The sequence below is a fragment of the Rhamphochromis sp. 'chilingali' genome (assembly GCF_963969265.1).
Source record: "Rhamphochromis sp. 'chilingali' genome assembly, chromosome: 21".
NCBI classification, from domain to species: Eukaryota; Metazoa; Chordata; class Actinopteri; order Cichliformes; family Cichlidae; genus Rhamphochromis; species Rhamphochromis sp. 'chilingali'.
Genome location: NC_137949.1, coordinates 22,039,631 through 22,061,838, shown reverse-complemented (window position 1 = coordinate 22,061,838; position 22,208 = coordinate 22,039,631).

Below are 22,208 nucleotides of genomic sequence, written 5' to 3'. Positions count from 1 at the left end.
GTTTCTTTTGCATCAGTATTCTTTATAACAAAATACAACATGTTTACATTAAATATTCGTCATAACAGTTATGAAAAATATTTCATGTAAACATGTTGTATTTTGTAGCTATAGGGTTGTTTTTTGAAGGACATGGCAGCAGAAATTCTACAGGAAAACCGCACTTGTTCATGCAAATGTTTACTTTGCAGGGTGTTCAAAAAGATACTGTTCCCTTTATACTTTCCTTTTTCCACCATCAAATCAAATGCCATTTTAATACAAACCAGTAGGCAGGTCATGTTTTTGAGTGTAAGCTGGCTTCTGCAGGACACAGACAGTACTCCTGCATAATATTTAAAAAAACAAAGAAGATTTTTCCTATTCATGGCTTTCAATCCACTTATTGTGGTTTCACCCCACTTGCTACTATATGCAACAATACAGATGGTGCACTTACAGAGCACTTTTGCCTGGCTAATTTTGCAACATGGACGCTCTGCAGGAGAAACTCATTATACAGTGTGTGTGTGTCTGTGTGTGTACATGGACATGGACATGATATCTCTTTTCTTTGAAATCTCTCTCTCCACTAACATGCTAGCCATTACTAAACAATGTGTGGTATACAGTAGGTAAGTATTCAGATGGAAGGTCTGTGCTCTAAAACCCATAACTGAGAACTATTTGCCAATACACCAAAAAAGACAAAAATAAACACAGAAAGCAGAACATCTTATAACCATGTGCTGCATAATCACAAGGGTGCCTGTGTGTAAGATATGGTTTATGGTAGACATGTAGTGGCACAGTGATTAAAATGCAAAGCACCAGAAATTCAGCTAACTGTAGTAAAGTGAAAACAATGTAGACCTTTGTATGATACAGCACAATTTATGCAAAGCCTTTTTTGTTCACCTTCAAAGAGCACAACCTGAAACAATGTTACTTTTGTTTGTGTCCGCATTTCGTCTCTCCTCATCTGCCACTACTCAGCACTACGCAAAATGTTAAAATGATTACAGACATTTCTCAAAGATAATTCATGCAGTTAGGCACATGGCTTATTTTATGCATCGCCACGCTGAAATAACGTCTCAGATTAGAAACAAAACCTGCTTAAAATGCCAATTACAATTAAAACAAGACTAAATGTGCAATAATTTATATATGATATTGCTATAATTTGTCAGTCTATAAAGAAGGTTACAATTTAAGAGATATGCCAAGTATTTAATCATTCCAGGCCTTCATTTTTTTCAAATGAGAAAATTTGTTGTTTTACTTCTACTTGTTTTTTCTTAATAGAAACAGTTTTAAACTTGATGGAGCCAAGGACCTGGAGAAAATATTCCAAATGATCCAAATGTTCAAAGGCCCCCCTCTTAAATAAACAATAACCAATAATTTTACTAGAATTTTAAGATGCCATGAGAATAATTTGTTTACTCAACTTTCTTTTACTCTAAATACTTTGGATGTGACATGATGCATCATGTTTATCCTAGAATTTCTAGTTCCTAAATATAACATAAGTGGGAAATTTGGACATATAATTATTGTTTTGTCATTCTTAATAGTGGTTTAAATTTTAACTTTATAAAATTACATCATAGTTTTTAAATTTTTAGCAAATTATTTTTTCACATCCCTTGCTTGGGCTCTACTGTCCCAGTACTAGTATTGAATATTTTTTCATATATTTTGCAGTAGACCTAATCAGATTAATTAAAGATAATCGTTATCAAGAAGAAATAACAAATGCTTTCTGTTATGAATGAAAAGCTGCTTTTAAAAGCAACAAATGCTTTAAGTGAATATTTTAAACCAAAAAGCAAATATACCAACAAATCTCAAAGGTTTTGCACAGCCTCTGATTTAGTTGCAGCTCCTCCCAGGCATGTCCTCAAAGAGGAGAGCAGCGTTTGAGAGATGAATGCAAAATGGGACAGAGGGCAAGGGAGGAGGTTGAACTTGGAGTGTGGTTTTGATGTGTATGTGTGATATACCTTTACAGGACCAACACTTTTTTATTAACATTTTTCAGAGAGCTGAGAACTTCCTCAAACTGGAGGATGTTGCAATAAATTAGATGGTGTTGGGGAGTGAGCATGGCGAATCATGGCAGAATCTTTTTGTGTAGCTCTGTTATGATGTCATGATTCACTGCTTTAGATCTAAAAATCTTAATAAGTTGAAGTTTAGAAGGAAGTAAATATAAACCGAGGCATTGTTGTCTCTCTGGTATGGGCAAAGTAATGTGTGTGTTTCACCATGTGTGTGTTTGTACTCCACAGGGTGAGGTTTAAGCTGGACTCCAGAGAGGTGAAGTGCCTTCGATCCCTGGGAGTGGAACGCATTTCCTTTTGTTGCCCTCCAATTTTTGACTGGCTTGCCCCAGCACATGAGGATGATGGGGCTGTTCCTATTATCCAACTTCCCAGACCCCTCCTTCCACCTCACCCCCACCCTACCCTGCTCTGCCTGTTCCCAAAGCGACTGGCATTCCTGGGGGCCACCAGTGAAGCAGCTTTTAGAGGGAAGGCCCGCTGGCTCCTGGGTGGCCTCTTGTGCACAGGCTCCAAGGGGAGGAGACAATGTCTTATTAATTGACTGGGTGTCTTGGGCAGAGTGCAGGAATTTGCAGAAGGGGGATCGATGGAGGGGCAGGATGACTGAGGAAGATTCACAGTCCACCAGCAGAGATTCATTGACCTCTGTTTCAGATTTATGTCCGTTTGATTTACACTGCGGTGAGGAGGACAAGATAGGAGGCAATGCGGAGGTGGCTGCACTGCAGTAACACAGAAACTATTTTTTAAAATGACTTTTAAGTCAATAACTTTTAAGTTCTGCAATATTAAAACTTTCCAATTTGGCTGCAATTAGATATTTTTCAAAAAGTCTTGGAGTCCAACCTAATTTCACAACATAGACAATATTTCTGAGATGTATAATACACTAATTTTAGTTTATTTGGACCAAAATAACACATTTTTCTTCTCAAAAAAATTGACATATCCGTTTTCATTTAATCCTAGTGTACTTCTACTTTCCTGCACATTTTATTTCAAGTTTAGCCTGACTTTATTTCATTCAATATTACATCAGTTTTATAAAGCAGCTCCAAATACAGGATGACAACACTACTTCCTGTTAATGCAGTTCACTTTGGTTATTTGTCCCTTCTTCCCCAGTGGCTATTGGTTAAATACATGATGTTCAACTTCATTCACCATAAAGATTTGTTTGGCGTTACCTTTAGGCTTTTTAAAAAAAAAAAATTAGATGAATTTGAGTATGGTGGCATAGTTTTCTGTTGACGCTAAGGTGCTGAAAAATGTCAAACATCAATGTCAAACAAAGATCGTTCTGCATATGACTTGTGGGTTTGTGCAAGTTTGATGGAGTGGGACAGGACAGGGAGGGGTTGTTTGGGGTGGGGCTGGGGGGTGGTGGTGAGGGGGCTGGGATGGGGATGAACCATCTCCCCATGTGGTCTCCCCCCACGTGTCCTCACCCTAATTCTGTTACATGTGTCCCCCATTAGCACTAATGGAGCAGCCATTGTCCCCCCGTTGTGTGCTGTTGCACCCTCGGCCCAGTCACCTTGAGTCAGTAAACTCAGCTCTGTCATGTTTGGACTGCTTCCCACAGCCAGAGGTCTCCATGACGACTGTGGACTCCACTCACTCACACACGCACTGGCTCACACACACTTCATTTTGTATGCATTAAAATGTAAAAATACATTTGCTGCTTTTGAAAGAGCTGACGCCTTAAAACACAATCTAAGATGCATGATGCATGCATGATGATGTTTAGTAAATGACAAATATTAATGACCCTTTCAGTACATTATTTGGTTTGTGTTACATCAACACTGTTGTGTAAAGTCCAAAAACTTTGTGACACTGCTTTAAAAATATTTATGTGTTATTAATAAAGTGTAGAATTTGCTTTGTAGATAAAAAGTGCCTTTATTATCACTTTTATGCTTTAATTTAAACAAAAGTTTCTGCACAAAAATTTGTTAGACCTAAAATGTCCCTAAAATGTTAATTATTTTTAAAAAAAAAAAAAATCTTGCTCTTCAAATGTGCAGAAAACACAGATGTTTCCCACACTTCTTGTAGAAAGATAGACAGTTGGATGGGTAAAGTGAGCGGAGACGAGTGCGCATGTAGACATCTTGCTTGGTACATTTTCAGGTGACCTGGCCCCCATGCTGCATCCATCATGTAGAGACTGATTGAGCTGACCTTCAGGCCTGCCCTACCGACCCCTGGGCTTCCTGTTCTTTGTCAGCCTCTCACAATACCACTGGTATCACACAGACAGGGGAGGTCTGAGAACCGACCAGGGGAGTCCACCCAGGCCACGCTGGGGATGCGGGGGGTAGTGATGGGGTGGGGGCAGGAGTGGAGAGGGTCTTTGGGGAGGGAGCTGAGAACCCCCTTTTCAATTTCACCCGGTCTTTCCAAATTAGAGAAAAGGCAGAGAGTGGTGTCCTCTGTCACCCTGCCACACAGGGACCTTTAAAAAGCAGCCTCAGTGGTTTTTCAAGTGAGGTGTCTTCTCAAGAGACAAAAAAAGAGGAGAAGAATAAGTGGGCGAAGAATTTAATTGTGGCCCTGTGTGAGGACTGGCAGGAGGATGGCCACTCTAGGTTTGTAAAGGATTCAGGCAGTTTGCTTGTCCTTCCTCTGTGCCTCTCTTTGGACCCATGTATTCTGAGGGGCCTTAAGAAGATGATCTTTCTCAGGTGACTCTTATTAACAGTGATGGAAGACATACATTTAGTGAGGTGAGTTCCTGTATGGCAGGGTGACACTACAAGCCCTGAAATTAAATTCTTACTTAGGTAGAGGAGAATGCAGCAAAAGCATAAATGGTTCTGAAAGTGTGTATTCCAAGAGTCCATGGGGTTTTGGGGTTGACTTTTTCTGTAAAATATTTTGTTACTTTACCTCTTTTGGGATTGACCTGTTATAGTATCTAAATGAAGCTGATCAAGACATCTGAAAATTGACAAGGAATCCAATTAAATATTACTTTTTGGGAGAGTGCCAACAAGGCAAAAAAAGTTGGGGACCCAATCACACATTAAGACCTTTGGCCTTCCTGGGCTAAGATCTGCTTTTTAAACAACTACCATACACAAAAGCCTTGCTTGTACATGTGTAAAAACTGCCAGGTCAAGGTGAGAATGAAAACTCTGCACACAGCACAGTGTAGGTGAATTCTGCACAATGGGAGACTTCTGCTATGATAAGCTTGTTCTTCTTATGTAAAATTTCAATGTCAAATGTAAAAAGGAAAGGTCCTACAGTCAATAGGTGTAGTGGAATTTTAAAAAACGGATCAGTACTGGAGTACTACAGTACTGTGTAAAAGTCTCAAGTTGCCCCTTATTTCTTTGTATTTTGCTAGGAAAAAGGGAAATAGAGGCAATTTAGAGACATACATGGATCTATAGCATTGAACTCAAAAGCAGAGTTTGTACAGTTCTAACAAGCTTCAAAGTCAATATTTGGTATGACCATCTTTATTCTTCTACACAGCCTGAACTCCCTTAGGCGAGCTTTCTTGTAATTCCTTTAAGTAGCCTTCAGTAATAGTTCTCCAGGTATCTTGAAGGACAATCAAAGCTCTTCTTTGGATGTTGGCTGCCTTTTGTTCAATTCTCGGTCAAGACGATCCCACACTACTTCAATAATGGGTGATCGTGGCTCAAAGACTTGGCAGTTCATCTTGGAACCAGAAGGTCGCCGGTTCGATCCCCGCCTCGGACAGTCTCGGTCGTTGTGTCCTTGGGCACGACACTTCACCTACCGCCTACTGGTGATGGCCAGAGGGGCCGATGGTGTGATATGGCAGCCTCGCTTCTGTCAGCCTGCCACAGGGTGGCTGTGGCTACAACTATAGCTTGCATTCACACCAGGATGTGAGAGTGAATAAATAGTGGAATTGTACAGCACTTTAAGGGCCCTGAAAAGCGCTATATAAAGGCAATCCATTATTACTATTAATGTTGACGTCTGGCTCTGGGGAGCACAATCCTTGACTCATGGTGTTCCATTGTGTGTTTTTCTATCCAGGTATGCTTTTACCGCATTGCCAGTTTGTCATGCCAGTGTCATGCCATGCTAAAAAATGTAGCCGTTACCAATAAGATGGTTTCCAGATGATAAACTCTTATTTTGGACATATAAAGCAAACAGACCAGTATATACACATATACACAGATACCTGCATATACATGTACACATACGTACACATATTTGCTCAAACAAAATAAACAAAGTCTCGGTGACTTGGAATAATCCCTACCCCACAGTCAACACTCTACAGACTTACCATATTCATCCTTATCCCCAGTTCCCTTTAGCACTATAATCTATAATAGATATCATTTAGATATAAATTAGCATAATTATATATACTAGCAGTCATCAGTTTCATTAATTTCATATTCTATATTGCATGGTGGATCAAAATCTCTCTGTTTCTCTTACTTAAACATGGCTTCTTGACAGCCACCCTTCCACTAAGACTATTCGTGAACAATAGATCATTTGTCTGAAAGTGATCAGGAACACGGACTGGTCTGAAAATGATTGAAAAAGCAGCCATGTTTAAAAAAATTTTTTTTGAAAGACCTTCAGAAAGCTTGGAGAAGTATTGCTCAAGATAAAAAATAACAAGACAATTTAGCTCCTAGGAAGAAAAATATGCACAAGATATGGCACATAGTTACTGCTCATTAAGAGCAACATAGAGAACCAACTGCTCGGGCTGAAAAGGATCCAGATAAATTTTAAAAAGAGTATGCTTCTATTTTGTTTATTTATTTTTTAATTTTTTAGCAGCGTTCACAACACCACCTTTAGGTTTCTCTCTGGTTTATTTATGCTTATACATTCATGTTCATGTGTGCGTTCCAGTTCTTAGTCATGAGGATACATGAAGTGCTGTCTAAAGTACCTACTGGTTACCATGACAATACTTCTTCAGAGAGGTTTGGGACAATCACCTACCTGTATTCCTTGTATTCCTTCAATGTACAAGTGATCTTAATATGAGTTGTCCTTGCGAATAAATTGTGTTAATCGATTCTGGATTCACAAAGGTCCATTCATTACATGGTCAAAGTAAATACTTATTACCTCCACGCATGCTCTTTCAACACACAATATGTACAACATCCTTGTAATGGTTAATTTATATGAATAAAATCAATAACGCTGCATTGAGCGACCCTGAAGATCCTGGGTAAAAGAAATGCTATGTGAGTTGTCATGAAAAAGAGGGACTAAGAATATCTTAATGACCATCGGGGGAGGGGCGGGGGGGCAACAACTCATAATAGTGAAACACAGAAATTTTAAATAAATACCAATTTATGATCATAAATAAAAACCTATATGACACATATTTTATTTTCTGTTCTATATCACTGTGTAAATATGTATTTTTTTTTAGTTTTACTTATACTTACACTGGTTAACCCATCAAAGCTTAAATTCTGTTATAGAAACCTGAAGTTTCACTTTGGTTTGTAAAATGCTTGCCACAGAAGGGAGTGCAATTTGTTTGATTTGGCAGAATTTCATCCCTAATGCCCTTCTTGATGCAAACACAGAGAGGTTTTGTGTATCCAGCTCAGGTTGAACCAGCAACCTTGGACTTGCTAAGCAAACATGTAAGCCATTACACTATGTAACAATTTGTAACAATCACCCATAGTTTTGCAACGGCTGTGTCAGTAGAGCCTGTAATTAATGCCTTGTCATTAAGTCATGAATGTTAGTATCGCATCCTAATACTTATATTGTGTTTTTAAAAATGATCTAATTATTGTTGATGTTATTGGTAGCAGCTTTTAGTTGTCATTATTTCATACAAGCTGTAGATGATTACAAAGAAATACCTGAAGAGAGAGAGAAAAAAGCTGGAAGTTGTTAGACTTAAGACATTACAGCTGAAATGGTGAAATATGATTCTGGAAAAGCCTGATGATTTTTTTCCCAAATGAGAATGAAAATCCTCATGAAAAATGAAAATGTATTTTTTTGTAAAATGACTCAGGTGCGGTGGTTAGCACTGTTGCCGCACAGCAAGAAGGTCCTGAGTTCAATTCCACCATCAGGCCGGGGTCTTTCTGTGTGGAGTTTGCATGTTCTCCCCGTGTTTGCGTGGGTTCCCTCCGGGTACTCCGGCTTCCTCCCACCGTCCAAAGACATGCAGCTTGTGGGGATAGGTTAATTGGATAATCCAAATTGCCACTAGGAGTGAATGAGAGTGCGAATGGTTGTCTGTCCCTGTGTGTTGGCCCTGCGACAGACTGGCGACCTGTCCAGGGTGTACCCCACCTCTCGCCCTACGACAGCTGGGATAGGCTCCAGCGCCCCCCGCGACCCTGAAAAGGATAAGCGGAAGCGAATGGATGGATGGATGGACTCAGTTATTGCTGTGGGACTATGATTTGTATGATACAATGTGGAAACTAAGGTTTATTGTTTTCTTAAAGATAGAAAGAAATTATTGATGAGAGACTCCACCTAGTAATAGAAGGTAGCAGAAAAAAGGCTAACACCAACCTTTGCATGACCTTTAATTGCAAACAAATTGATGTTATGGTGCATAAAGAAACCTTATAAATCTTTTAAATGTACCCCTTTGAATCACTACTGCATTTCGATTCCTGTTACCTACCTTCATCAAGAATAACATGAAATGTTAAAGCTAACAGTGTAGCCACTATGACCTACTGTCAGCTGCTCCCTGTCCCTCAGAGTCCTGGAAGCACCTGGTCAGGATGTGGTCTTCTATGTCTCAGCCCAGACTGCAGACCTATGGCCCAGCACACTGAAGCTCCACTTCTTTTTCTTCAAATTCATTTGCATTGCTAATGCACAGGAGACAGCTGTCATCTTGCTGCGACCATGATCAATCCAAAGCCAGGGGGAAAAGGTGGAGGGAAGGAGAAAAAAAGATAAATAAAACTGCCGGATAAATAGGTTGGCCTATTATCTTCTGGCCTTGCATGGGTGCCGGTCCTTGAGAGAATGAATTTCAATGAAAGTCTCTTTTCACTGGGGGGAAGAAGAAAGAGAATAAAATACCGGGGGGAAAATGCCTAGAGAAACAATTGGAAGCAGAAAATTAAAAGAGGGTTGAAGGAAAGCAAACAAGTTTTGTTTTCAGCTCCCTTGTTGAAAGTACTCTCCATAAAACAATGGAAAACATTATAAAGGTAAGGTGATTCATCCTGAGCATGTATCCATGTGAGGGCTCTTCATTCAGCATGTAGACATGTCTTTTCTTGAGAACACATATACCTGATTACTCAGTTTTCTTTTTTTGTGTGTGTGTGTGTTTTTGTTTTTTTTTAGATTTCCTGAAAGTCTGTCTGGTCAGGATTGTTTACAGCAGTCTGGTACAGCAACATCAGTGTTGTATTTTTTCCCTTGAAGTAAATGAAATGCCCTTGTATCAATAGGTCTTTCATTCAAACCCTGTATTTTCTATTTGTGATGTAGCTGACAGTTATAGCTTGTGATGGAGCCATGTGGAGGCTGATTTTTATTTTCATAATGTTTTTTCAGTTTCTAGTATTAAAGAGGGAAAACATACTCGAAGAATATTCCTGGTGTTTCACTGAAGTTACAGGTAAACACTGATGAAAAGTCATTTAGGTACAAGTAGTACACTTCACTGAAAAATGTTAGAGTGTCATCTTTTTACATACTAAAGAATTTTACCTGATTACACATTATTTATTTAGAAAGACTAATAATAAGAAATAGTGTGGTAATAATGGTGTACTAAGGTGGAAACAAGAAGGTAATAATATGGAGATAGCGGGTTATTACCAATTAATTACCAAAGTAATAGTCTAGTACTAACAAATAAATATTGGCACCAACTTTGTCACAACAATGGTTTTAGCCATGTACTATTACACTAACATTTTCATAATTTTGTAATAAAGAGCCATAGAGGGACAACAATGTGGCTAAACCAATCAATAGTGTTAGTGTAGTATTATAAACTAGTATTAATATAGTAATAGCTGTATAGTAGTAGTAGTATAGTAATTAATAATTAATTTACAAAAGGCATATACTGACTTTCAAGTGATAGTAACCTCATAATAATAAGGCAATACTGATTCATGATTGAACACATTTAACATAATATCATATATTTTATCATATTGTACTACAGTAATAAATGCTATCTTATGTTGCCAACATCCTTCTTTGGAGGTAAACGGTGTAAATATTATGTTTAACTTGGTATTTCCGTATTAATAGCGCACAGTTTCCACCTTATTACACAACTATTATCACCTTATTACCAAGCTGCAATCAAAAGTACAACTAAAAACACATACAAGAGAAAACAATGGCATGTCATTGACTTGGGTATTAATAATACGGCAAAGTGCTACTGGAATTTGGGGGGGGGGGGGGGGCATTTTTCCTAAAATTTGATTTTTTGAAACGTAAGGTATATTAAAGTGTGAAATGTAATGCTTGACTAACAGACTACTTTGCTGTAATCCTTTTTATCTGTGATCATTGCAAATAAGAAGAGCTCTGATTCAAAAGCCTTCTTGAGTTTGTGCCTCAATTTGTTCATTTATTTGTTTATTTAGAGGATATTGGAAACAGCCGCTTAGTGTGTTAGGTAAACCCAGCCAAAGCTAATGCAGTCTAAAAAAAAAGCCTTCCTTCAATAAATCCATCCTTCATGAAGCTTATATTTGGGATTGATGCTGTATCCACCTTTTTTGTGTCAGCAAAACCAAAAATGATGTCCTCGAAAATGTTCATATAGTTGAATCAACAGCCCTCAAAGGAACTTTTAAGACAATCTAAGGTTAATTAAGCCTTAATTAAGGTTGTAGGACTCCTGTATTAGACTGCAGAAGTTTAAGCTGAACTGGGTGGGGATAGCTTTTTCTTTTTATTGCTACTATTGCATACAATATCTCGTAATAAATGCTGCACTAATTAGTTATCCTGAAGGAGCAATACTGGAAGTGTAAGATTTAAACAAAGTAGCCAGACAGAAGCCTTTAATTTGGAGACCACATGATGACAATGGAGGTAAGTGAAAACACAAGAAGCTATTACTTTTCCTTCACTGCCTTCACTTTCTCTGCTAATAATGTTTGCCTAAGCGGGACTGAGGGAAATGAGGTGGAAAACTCGGAGTGTACTTGTGTGTTTGTGTGTGTGTGTGTGTGTGTGTGTGTGTGTGTGAGTTGGGGGTGGATCTATTTCTGTGTGTGGGGTGGGTTTGGTGTGAGGAGGGAATCAATTGATTCCTGCTAAAGGAGTAGCAACAATGTTTCATCTTAAGATGTCATCTCTCTCTATCTCCCTTGCGCTTTCGCACCCCCAACCCACACACACACACACACACACACACACACACACACACACACACACACACACACACACACACACACACACACACACACACACACACACACACACACACACACACAAGCCTGTTGATGTCAGGAGCAGCAGCAGTAATCCCTGTTCTAGGCCGCCCAGATCATTATAGACTCTGATCTGCAGTCCCTGAAAGAGGGAATTAGCTGGGAACACAATCCCAGCGACCTTTGTGACACAGGGACAAAGCCTCAGCTGCCGGGGGTCCACATCCCTAAATCAGCCCATATGGCTCAGACAAAACTGTTACAATGGTCGCTACAAAGGAAGCACAGTGGGAGGGTTGGCCGGACTGCCTCCCTGTATACGTGTTCCCGCAATATCTGTCAGTATGTCTGTGTTTGCTCATTAATATGTTGATCTTGATTGTGGATTATCAAACGGACAATTTGTGCTGTAGGAACTCCCCTTCAAGTAGCGTAAGAGGTGTAAGAGGTTTTCCTCCTACTTCTGTCGTGAATAAGAGCATCATGCAGGATTTGAGACAGTGTGTGTATTTGTATTTGTATCTTTGTGAGGAACTACTTCAGATAAGCAAATTTTGTGACCTTCGTTTTTCGCCACTTTGCAACACACATCCAAATGTGTAATTTGGGGTCGATACTCTGGTGCAGCTTGAGAGTTAAGAAGTTCCTATGTCACAGAGCATCCTCACAGAGATGAAAGTGCAGGCGTTTTTGTGTGCTCCTCCTTTAGAGCATGTTTCCTATATGTAAGCCTTTCCTCTGCCCTTATGTGAGCTGATAGGCTTCCTAAGAGCCCCCCTGGTGAGTTCATGCTCGGCAGCTCTTTGTATTTTCGGTGATTGGGAAGAACCCCCTTCTTTTAGAATACACACAAGCGCTCTCCCACTCTGCTTCTCTCTGTCTCACACATACACACACATATTTCTTGCATCACCTCGGATTTTTTTCTTAATCCTCAAAACTTTTGGCTGTAGTTTGAGAGGTTTGGAGACCTTTCGAGAGAAAAAAGAGCAGGATCACTCCCCAGACTGCCCTCCTTCTCCAGCTCTCCCCTGTCACAAAGGCAAATAAGGCAGTGCCCATTCAGTTTCACACTGGAGGGTATACTCTACTCTACTAGGTGAAAGTCCACTTTTATTTCATATGTGTGCTTTTTCACTCTTTATACTAGCCTACTATATACTGGCCAAAGGTTGTTATGGATTTTCTTTCTTTCTTTTTTGATTTGTTGGGTACTGCAGTTTTAACATAGAAATTTATTATGTGTTTGTGTTCACTGTTTTGAAAATGTATGTATTTGGATGCTTTGGACATGTTTGCTCACATCACAACTATCCTATTTTGTCAGAAACTAATAATGGAGGAGCAAGTAAACAAGGTTTATGCACACCGCATGTCTTCATTTTGGCTCAGATGCAAAATTTTATAGAAATTGTGCTTAGTTTCCCTCCATTTTTCTGTTAGCTATCGTCTGACGGGTGGAATATTACAGGATAACAGCTCTTATAATCTGTCATTGCTGGACTATTGCCGTCAATATGATGAGCCTTGCTCGTTTTTGGATGTTTTGAACACGCTCTCAACTATTCAGACTTTCACAAAGGCAGCAGCAAACTGGAAATGTACCTTGAAGTGATGTTCACTCAATTTAATCTATTCAGGAATTTAAGAGTGAAATCATTTCATACTTTCATACTAGCCTAACATTTGTTGCTTTGAGCTATTTCAGAGGCAGCGCTAATAACAAAGGTCGTCAATAATAGTGAATTGCATGCTTTGTCTCGCAATGAATCCAATTCACAAAAAGTGGGGAGTACTTAGTGCTGCTAGATGGTTATGAGGCTCCCGTTTTCACCTATCAGAACAAGATATTTCTCTAATGGTCCTTGCTGATTTGAAGTGGTCCACTTTTTGCTCCTATGGCACACTTCATCAGATATTTAAAACACTGGAAATTATTACACAAAGCTGCTATTGAAGCTGAGAATATGAACGCTGAGGTACCATGTGCTTCCGCATGACCTGTTTTCCAGGCGTGGGTCCTGTTAACGTGTGTCATGGTCCATGTTGAGTCAGTAGTGTTACAGCAGAGGTGCATTTTCTCTTGGGGCCATATTCTCTCTTTCTCTCTTCTCTCCACTCTCTTCTCCACTCTTCACCCTCTCCAATTAGGGGAGCTCCAGCTGTGTACCAGTCAGGATCAGAGGCTCGTTCTATTAGCCAAATCCATTTGTGTAGCAATTGAATCACTCCCCAATCTTCTCTTTTCATCCCCCGGCCCCCACACCCCAAATACACATCCATACACCCATGCTTTCATGAGTGCCCCTTGGAACCCCCACCCAAGCCTTGCTGACAGCTCTGCAAACCCTAAATCTGAAGACATGAAAAATGAAATACAGATACAGTATGTCCACCTTAACCAGTTGTGTGGATGACCCTGCAGAAATACTTGGAAAATTCAATTCAGGTTGCTGTTGGATTTATAAGACATGACTTATTTCCATATGGATGATGTTCAACTAATTTGTTATTAAAGAAAGTTCTTTAAAAAGAACCAGTGTAATACTAATTAGAGATGGAAAGGAATTAACGTGAAATAAAGAAATATGGCCCATTCGTGTTGAACTGAATGCTAAATGATTGACTCAAGAAAATAAAATGTATTTTTTGATTTTCTGCACACTGATCAGAATGCTCGGGGAGTTGATGTATTTAAAGCTGTTTTAAAAATAATTCTGACATTTAAAGTTAAATAAAGCATTTCTACCTTAATAAAGAAAGTGAATTAAAATGAATGTAATACTTTCTAGGAATTCAGTTAAAGTTGCAAGAAGCAGAAGTAAAGCAGACTTGCAGAGCTGCAGAGAAGGAACAGAACCAGAACCAGAGAAAATAATACATACCGTACACTGAAAAGCAGGTTTCCCTCGTCTTACTGTGGTCAAAAAAGATAATTCTTAAATTCAGTCCCTGTTGAATTCTTGCCTGTCCTTGATAGAGTTTCCCATTTATTCCAGAAGGTGGCACAATTGTGTAGGAACTGGTCACAAGCTTGGCATTCATCATGGTGCCATTGATGCAATATAAAAAGCTTGTCACTGAGGTCTTGTTCCTTAGACAGTCATAGAAAACAGTATATCCATCTTTGTGCACTGTATGTTAAGAGACCTCTTGACCCTTTGCCCTGAAGACAGTGTTAACAAGTTGCCAAAATGTCACGGTCTTTTAGTTTTGCAAAAAAAAAAAAATGTTGGTTGAAAAGAAAGCATCAGATGAAGAGTATGTAGCCCTTCCATGGAGTCATATAATTCAAACCCACCAAGGGCGAGTCTTTTATAAATCCTCCCCTTAGTCGAGTGTACTTTCCTGTTTTCCGCTCGATCTCACACTTTTTTTATTCTCTCTCTCTCTCTCTCTTACACACACACACACACACACACACACACACACACACACACACACACACACACACACACACACACACACACACACACACACACACACACACACAAGCCTTTGTTTCTCTATCTCTGTCCTTGCTTGCTCTCTTGAGTGACAGTGTCTGGTCCTCAACAACTTTAATGGCTGTCAATTTTAGCTGGGATAAAACACCAGCAGAAACCAACTCGGTGGTTCCCGGTGTTCTGCAGCTTACAGGACATTTGCTTGATTAAAAACTATTTAAGCATCTGCTAGCCTAACCTTAACAAAAAGAGCATCACTTGAAGATTTTTAAGTTTAAATAAAAGTTCAATATCCTCACTGAAGGTAAACCTTGTGTTTTATATGGCAAGATTTCTCACAGGGACTTTACACTGATCCTTTTTTATCCCTGGACTTTGAAATTAATGTGACAGAAATGTCTTCAAAATGCTATTTTGTCCTGCTTTGAGGAGGTGTGGACATTGTTAATGACCCCCATCAAGAAGGCTACATTTTGAATTTCTTCATCCTTTGCTTAGTGAGGATAGTGTTTCAGAAACTTTAAGAATCAGCAGTTTCACTGAAATTTCAAGGAAAGTTTGCCCACTCTAAACTTTTGTTGATATAAGTGGACTGATGTGAATCAATCAACCAAAAACTGAAAAATCATGTTTATGGACTTGACTTCCTTATCTTAAAATACATAAATAAATAAGATTACAATACAATAATGTACAAATTGTCCTTTTAAAAAAAAATGAAATCAAGAAGGGAGTTATTTTAAACAGACTGGTGGTCAAATTCAAACATCTACACTGCTTAATGAAACCATTCTCTTCAAAAATATCAGATTGTTATACACGATTCAAATTTTGGACACATTGTGCATTTTATTAGATATATAGAGTCAATTCGACACAGGTGCCCTGCCATGAAGTCATATAATACCTAGAATGTTCAGTTTTGTTGATACTATTATTTATTAATACCAGGAGGACATTGCTTAAATTGTTAAATTGTTTATAATCAGCTATTTCTGCTATTATGACCTTAAAATGACCTCTCAGTATATCATAGCCCAGCGGACCACAGCTGTCACCTATAAATAATAAACATATGATTATATATATCGACAGAAAAATTAACATTTCGAGCTTTGTGAAAATACATTGTAAGGCATTGTTGTTGTACTGGACTGTGTTAGAATGTGCAGATACAGTTAATAAAGCAATCATTAGGAATATATACATAGATAGTTTGCAACCTGCTTACAATGCCAGGTGCATGTGTGTATTTTCTGTTACTTTCAGGGTTCTTTTTGAATGACAGCTAAAAAAGACAGCGAAACTTAAAGGGTAAGTCTTTGCATGTAATTTCGATGGAAACAAAGCTGGCTATACGGCTACATGTAGATATTTGCAGCGAGCACTCAGTGAGAATGCTTTGCTTTGAACATGTCTGATTTCAAGAGGGTGAAAAGTGGCCTTGTCTTTCCAATAAGGTGCTATATAACTGAATATGTGAAATAACTGTGAGTTAAAATTGATTTACTTGCTTTCCATTAAGTGTTAACGTGTACAGTCAGAAAAGACTTGATCAGTCCCTAATGGTAAACAAAAGAATGACTGCTACCTCTTGAAATAGTTCTTGCATTAACTCATTATGGGATGATGGCATAACGAGATCTGTTACGTAACTTTCTAAAGATTTTCAAATATATAATAAAAAATATGAAGTATCGCACAGCTGTGGCAAAGGCACACACTTCAAACCAAGCAGAGTGCAACTGCACATGTACATGGTATCCTCGCAGAATTTCTTTTGTGCTCAAAACACTATAGCAAGAAAACATTTGGAGGCAGAGGCATCGAATGTATTCACAGGGGAGCACACTTTCTGATCCTACTCACACTCCTCGTGTATTTTCCTGCCCGTTCGTTGGCCCACTCCGCACAACCTGAAGTTCAAGCCTGAGAGATGCCTCCTGGTACTCCTGACGACAGGAGTTTAAGAAAAATAGCTGCGGCTAAAAGGCTTGGCAAGGTATTCTACATGGGCATCCGAGTGTGTTTGTTTGAGGGGGTACACTTGACCTCCTCCCTCTCGAGGAGCAATGGAGGAGACAGTGGAGAGCTTCTCAGGGCTGCCAGTCAGACTTTATCCTCTCATGGATGTCTCAGCTCACACCTCCACAATGAAAACACAGTGAATAAATTGTCATGTTAAGTGTTTGATGCTACACCTTTTTGTTCAACAAATTACTGCATTTCTGGCTCGTAGTGTTTATTTATAAGAATTATTTGTGGTTTTACCCTTTTTAAAAACATCTTACAGCCTTGAAATTGAAATTTGAATTAATTGAGCTGCTCTTTATAGTTGTTTTGTAACAAAGTTCTTTTTGCTTTACATTTGGCACTAAAAACTAACTTGTGTCATTGTTACATTCAGGAGAAGATGCGAGGTAGACTCAAAAAACACACACAAAATGCTCAGAACCAGGAATTTCCTTTCTTTGCGTGTCCATGTGTTGGGGTGGCAGTGGGGTTATTGGAAGTCATTCTGGCGGCAAAGAGATTATTCTTGTCACTGGGGGGCTGTGTGATGTCCTTGGCTTGTGACCTTTCTACATATTTGCAAAAAATGTGTTGTCCAGAAGTTGCAAAAAACTCTTGGGAATGAAGCCTTGATGCCATTAAATCCTGCAGTGCAGTGCTACAATAAAATTCTTTTTTCACCTTCTTCAGTTTACTTTCATTATTTTTTTTATTGAAAACTTGAACAAGAGATTGAATAAATCCAAGGTCACACGTCGTCCACATGCTGCACATATACTCTATAAAAATCCCCGAGAAAAACAGTCTCACTCGGTCTCAGAACTTTGAATCACGCCTCTAACTTGGTTTTGTTTTCATCGTGTCTCATCCACTCTCAAGATGATAGTGCTGATTGTGATTTGTATTTTCAAAGCTGGGGCGGGAAAGCGTGTGGGTGGGTGTTAAGGGGGTGTAGGTGTTTGCAGCAGGAAAAAGACAATACAATTAAATGATTAATGCACAGAGGGGCCACTGACAATTAAAACTATTATAGAAATTAAAATGGCATTATGTCACAGTGGAAAGCTGATGATACCCGTGCCGTCTTTTTAAAAGCAATTTTCATAATTCCAATAATTGAAATTACGGCATATTCATTCATTTACTGGGTGAGGAGGGCTAAGAGCGGCTACTAATGAAATGCAATCATTAGCATCCAAACAAAGTAATTGGGTTGTCTTTTATCCTTGGAGATAGGTGATAAGGCACAATCACCCCCATCACCCCCTCCATCAAAATGCAAAAGCAAGTAATTAAAGCACAGACAAAGATGAGACCAGCGCTGCTGCTGTGCTGTACACCTCTGAAAACAGTACTGATTGCCTTGATTAGAGACCTTACTGTACCCTCTGATTTTGTTTATGGATACTCTGGCATTCTTGGGGAAAAGAAGGGGTTGTGGGTGGATGGGTGTGAGTTCTAAATGTGTTTCTGAAATTGCAAGAAAACACATTCAGAAAGATGAGAAATTCTCCAAAAATGTTATATATACATTAAAGCATATGCCACGGTTGGTGCTTTTGCAGGCGATGGAGCTTGAAACTCCCACCTAAGCGCACATTTATCTCAGTTAGATATTAGCTCCTTGTACATGCTTAAGTAAATGGAAAGTAGTACTACTCTGTAGTGACAATTACCAACCTGCTCCCGAGGACAGAGCGGCAAGAAAGGGGAGGATGGCTGGAGGTGGAGAGGTGAGTGGAGAAGAAGAGAGAGGTTGAAATGAGAGGAAGATGGGCACATGAAGAGTCTTGAAGAAAAGAGCTCCTTCTCACTCGTCTCTCTAGTGGGGACGCCATTCTCTCTCCCCTTTCTTGGCTACCTCCTCTGTGGCGTTCGGGGTGCTTCTTCCCAGTATGCCCCCAACCCACATCCCCACACCCCTCTTCCACCATCCTGGGAGAGTGTCATTAGGCCCTCCTGGAGGGGAGTCAAGAATATAATGCGAGAGGGGCCAACTTCTAAAAAAAGAGCCCAGTGGAACCTTTTCTACTTGTGCTGTCCCCTCATTAACAGCCTCCTCTACTCTATGCCAGCTCCAAACTTCAATCACACCTTCTTCTTTGCGCCCATCTTCATCTCCAGTGTAAGGTAGCTTGTGTATCTACCCCCCTGAGGGCCAGGGAGGGAGTCCATTTCTTGCTAGTTCGGCAGAGAGTTGACACAGTCACCTCCTCCCAGGCCCTAACACTATACTTCCACCTCTTCTGTGATGGACTGATGGGCGAATAACAAAAGAACCTAGAGGGGAAAGAAACTCCTCTTCTTATAGCCTTGGCCCTGAAGCCCACCATTCCATTTCGCAGCCTGTGAAAGTAGGGCTTTTCATCTCAAAAGATCAACACATTTCTCTCCTGCAGGCACCTACACCACTTCTCTCTCCCATTTTCTCCCTCTCCTCTCTTTCTATACACCTCTCTCATTCTTACTCCTTGGCAAATGGGAAAACTGTCCTTGGTTGGATTCTGTTTTTCAAAGGAATCAATTCTCCTTTGTACACACTTGATCTGACCCTGTGACAGGCATTAAGTGTGTCTTCTGCCTGATACAGAGGCTCGTGTTCTGTGTGCTGATGGACGCTGCCCATTATCACACACAAGTGCAAGCACACACTCATGGACACTCACAAAAAGGGGCATTTGTTCACATATCCATGCATGCAGACACATGTCCACATTCACACAAGCATGGATTCACGGTTATGCTGCACCGAGCCACTTGCATGCAAACAACAACAGACACATACTGATTCACACAGTCTTGGTGAGTGTGGCCTTTGAGATAATGTGCAGAGAATATCGGTAAAATCCCTGTGACTGAGAATTCATCAGGTATGTCCTGCTGAGCTCAAACTAATGGCTTTGACAGGAGCACTAAATGGGTTGAAGAGGTCGCAAGGCAGAAATGTTCAAACCTGAAGATAAATTGGGAAGAAAAATGAGGAGTGATGATGAAATTTGAGGTTATTTATGGGCACCAAGCAGCTGCAGGTAAATGTGCAGCCTTGAGTAGTGAAATCGATAGCTTCTGATGGGCTTAACAAAATAAGAAATATTAGAACACTAATAACTTTATGACCTGTTACTTTAGTGGGGAATGAGTTGTGAACACACCACTGACATGTGATCACCTTTCAAGGTAAAAAACCCTGCTTAGAACAACAAATACGACAAGTAGAATGCAATGGGATGTTTTTAGAGCTCTTATTAAAAACATTTGACTGAAAACATCTGGAAACTGCAGGAGAGAAATGGTGCTGTGAGAACATAGAACCAAAACTCTAAAATTACAAGTAAGATAACAGCTCCAATAACCATATCAGGGATGGTAACACACAATGTATAATAACAATGTTATACTATAATATTATACTGCTTGCAGGAAACCTCAGGCCCAGTCTGAGCATGCCTTAGAAGTAAGGAGCTGAATTTTGAAAAAGCTTAGTCAGTGAACAGTCAGTACACTTGTGTCCATGAAAGCACAGAAAAAATATGTTGGAGGGAAACATTTGCTAATTATACTGATATTTTATCTTTTTGTTAAACTCATATCACTTTAAAAATCTGTTATATTTTTCATGACTGGCACTTATTGTCTGTTACACAGTTTTCAGTGCAGCTGAAGCCTTCCACAGTGTAATATTGTAGTTCAACATAAAAAAAGATGCTTGATCATGTATTTTTCATATAAATAATATCGATGTTAATGTTTTCCAAAAGATGCTGTGTCAAAGGTAAGTGAAAACAAAATGCAAAACTTTCCAAATTTCATAAGCTCACATTTTATTCAAAATAGATCATCCAACACATATTGAATGTTTAAACTCAGACATTTTACAATTTAATGAAAAATATTACTTCATTCGGAGACACCAAAAGTCTCGAAAAGTACCTGGTACTAAAAAGAAACAGTCGCCTGGACATTTTGCAACTAATTAGGTTTACTTGCAACAGTTCAGTAACAAGACTGGGTATAAAAAGAGCATCTTAGAGAGGCAGACTTTCTTAGAGGTCAAGATGGGCAAAGGTTGCCCTGTCCGCAAAAGAACTTGGTCTGCATATTGTGGAGTCATTTATGAATGATGTTCCTCAGAGTATTTGTTTGAGTATTTCATTTTATACAGCACATAATATAATCAAAAGATGCTGAGAAGCTGAAGAAATCTGTTAAATCTGCCAAGAGGCAGATCAATATTGGATATCTGTCTGTCTGTCTGTCCGTCTGTCTTTCATTATTCAGATAGAAGACTAGTCCTGTCTGTTCTGATTTCATTCTCAACTAGAATATACAGATCTCCATCACTTGTCCTGTCTTTATTCTCAGCTTTACCTGTCTTTTGAATGCTTTTTAATTGTCTGTGATTTCTCTGTTGTTGGTGTGTTGCTGCAGATACAAAACCCCACAGAGCCTTGAAAAGGCAAAAAATGAGAAAAGAGGCTGAGGAAAAGCGAAAGGGGAGACGAAAGAATGTGTTTGATTAGTGCAAGTTTGCTCAAGCTCAAGTTCACCATTGTGTTCCTTGTGGATGTGTGAATGTTACTGCGAGCAGAAAGGCTAAGAAAAGACAGACATGTGAAACATGCACACTGACATTTCTTAATCAAATATGGCAATCAGGGGGCCAACCAACAGTATACCATTTGCAATCCCTTTTAATTCATAATCAAAATCTGAGCAAATGAGGCAGAAATTGAGAAAGACTGAGGGGTGGGAGGGAGCAAGAGAGAAGGAAAGAGAGGGAGAGAGATGCAGGTCATTACGTCTCTTTTTACTGGCCCGATGAGAGCAATGTAGAATTAATCAGAGGCCATTAGGCTGTATTTACTTACCACTGCAGGGGCTCAGATCTCTCTCTCCCTCTTTCTCTGGATACAATCCCTGATATGATCCTACTCTGCCCCAGCCCTATAACAGAAAATGGAGCAGGGCTAAGAATAAGGGTATAACGAGAATGATCCCGCATACAAGTGTGTGTGTGTGAGAGAGAGAGAGTGTGCATGTGAGCTTGTGTCTGTATTTCTGGACATTATGTTGCATCATGTGGGTGTTGTATGCACCGAGGACCCGAGTGGTACAGAGAGGAAAGGAGGGGAGCTGGAGAGATGCTCTTAAATCAGAGTGTGTAATCCCCTGTGGGGTCAGCCTGCGGCCTCTGATGTTGACTCACAACTCAGGCTATCACACATCTCTCTCCCTCTCTCTCCTAATGCACTGCTGCCATTACTCACCCAGGTCCCGCCAGAGCTCAAATCTCTCTGATAATGGGTCTG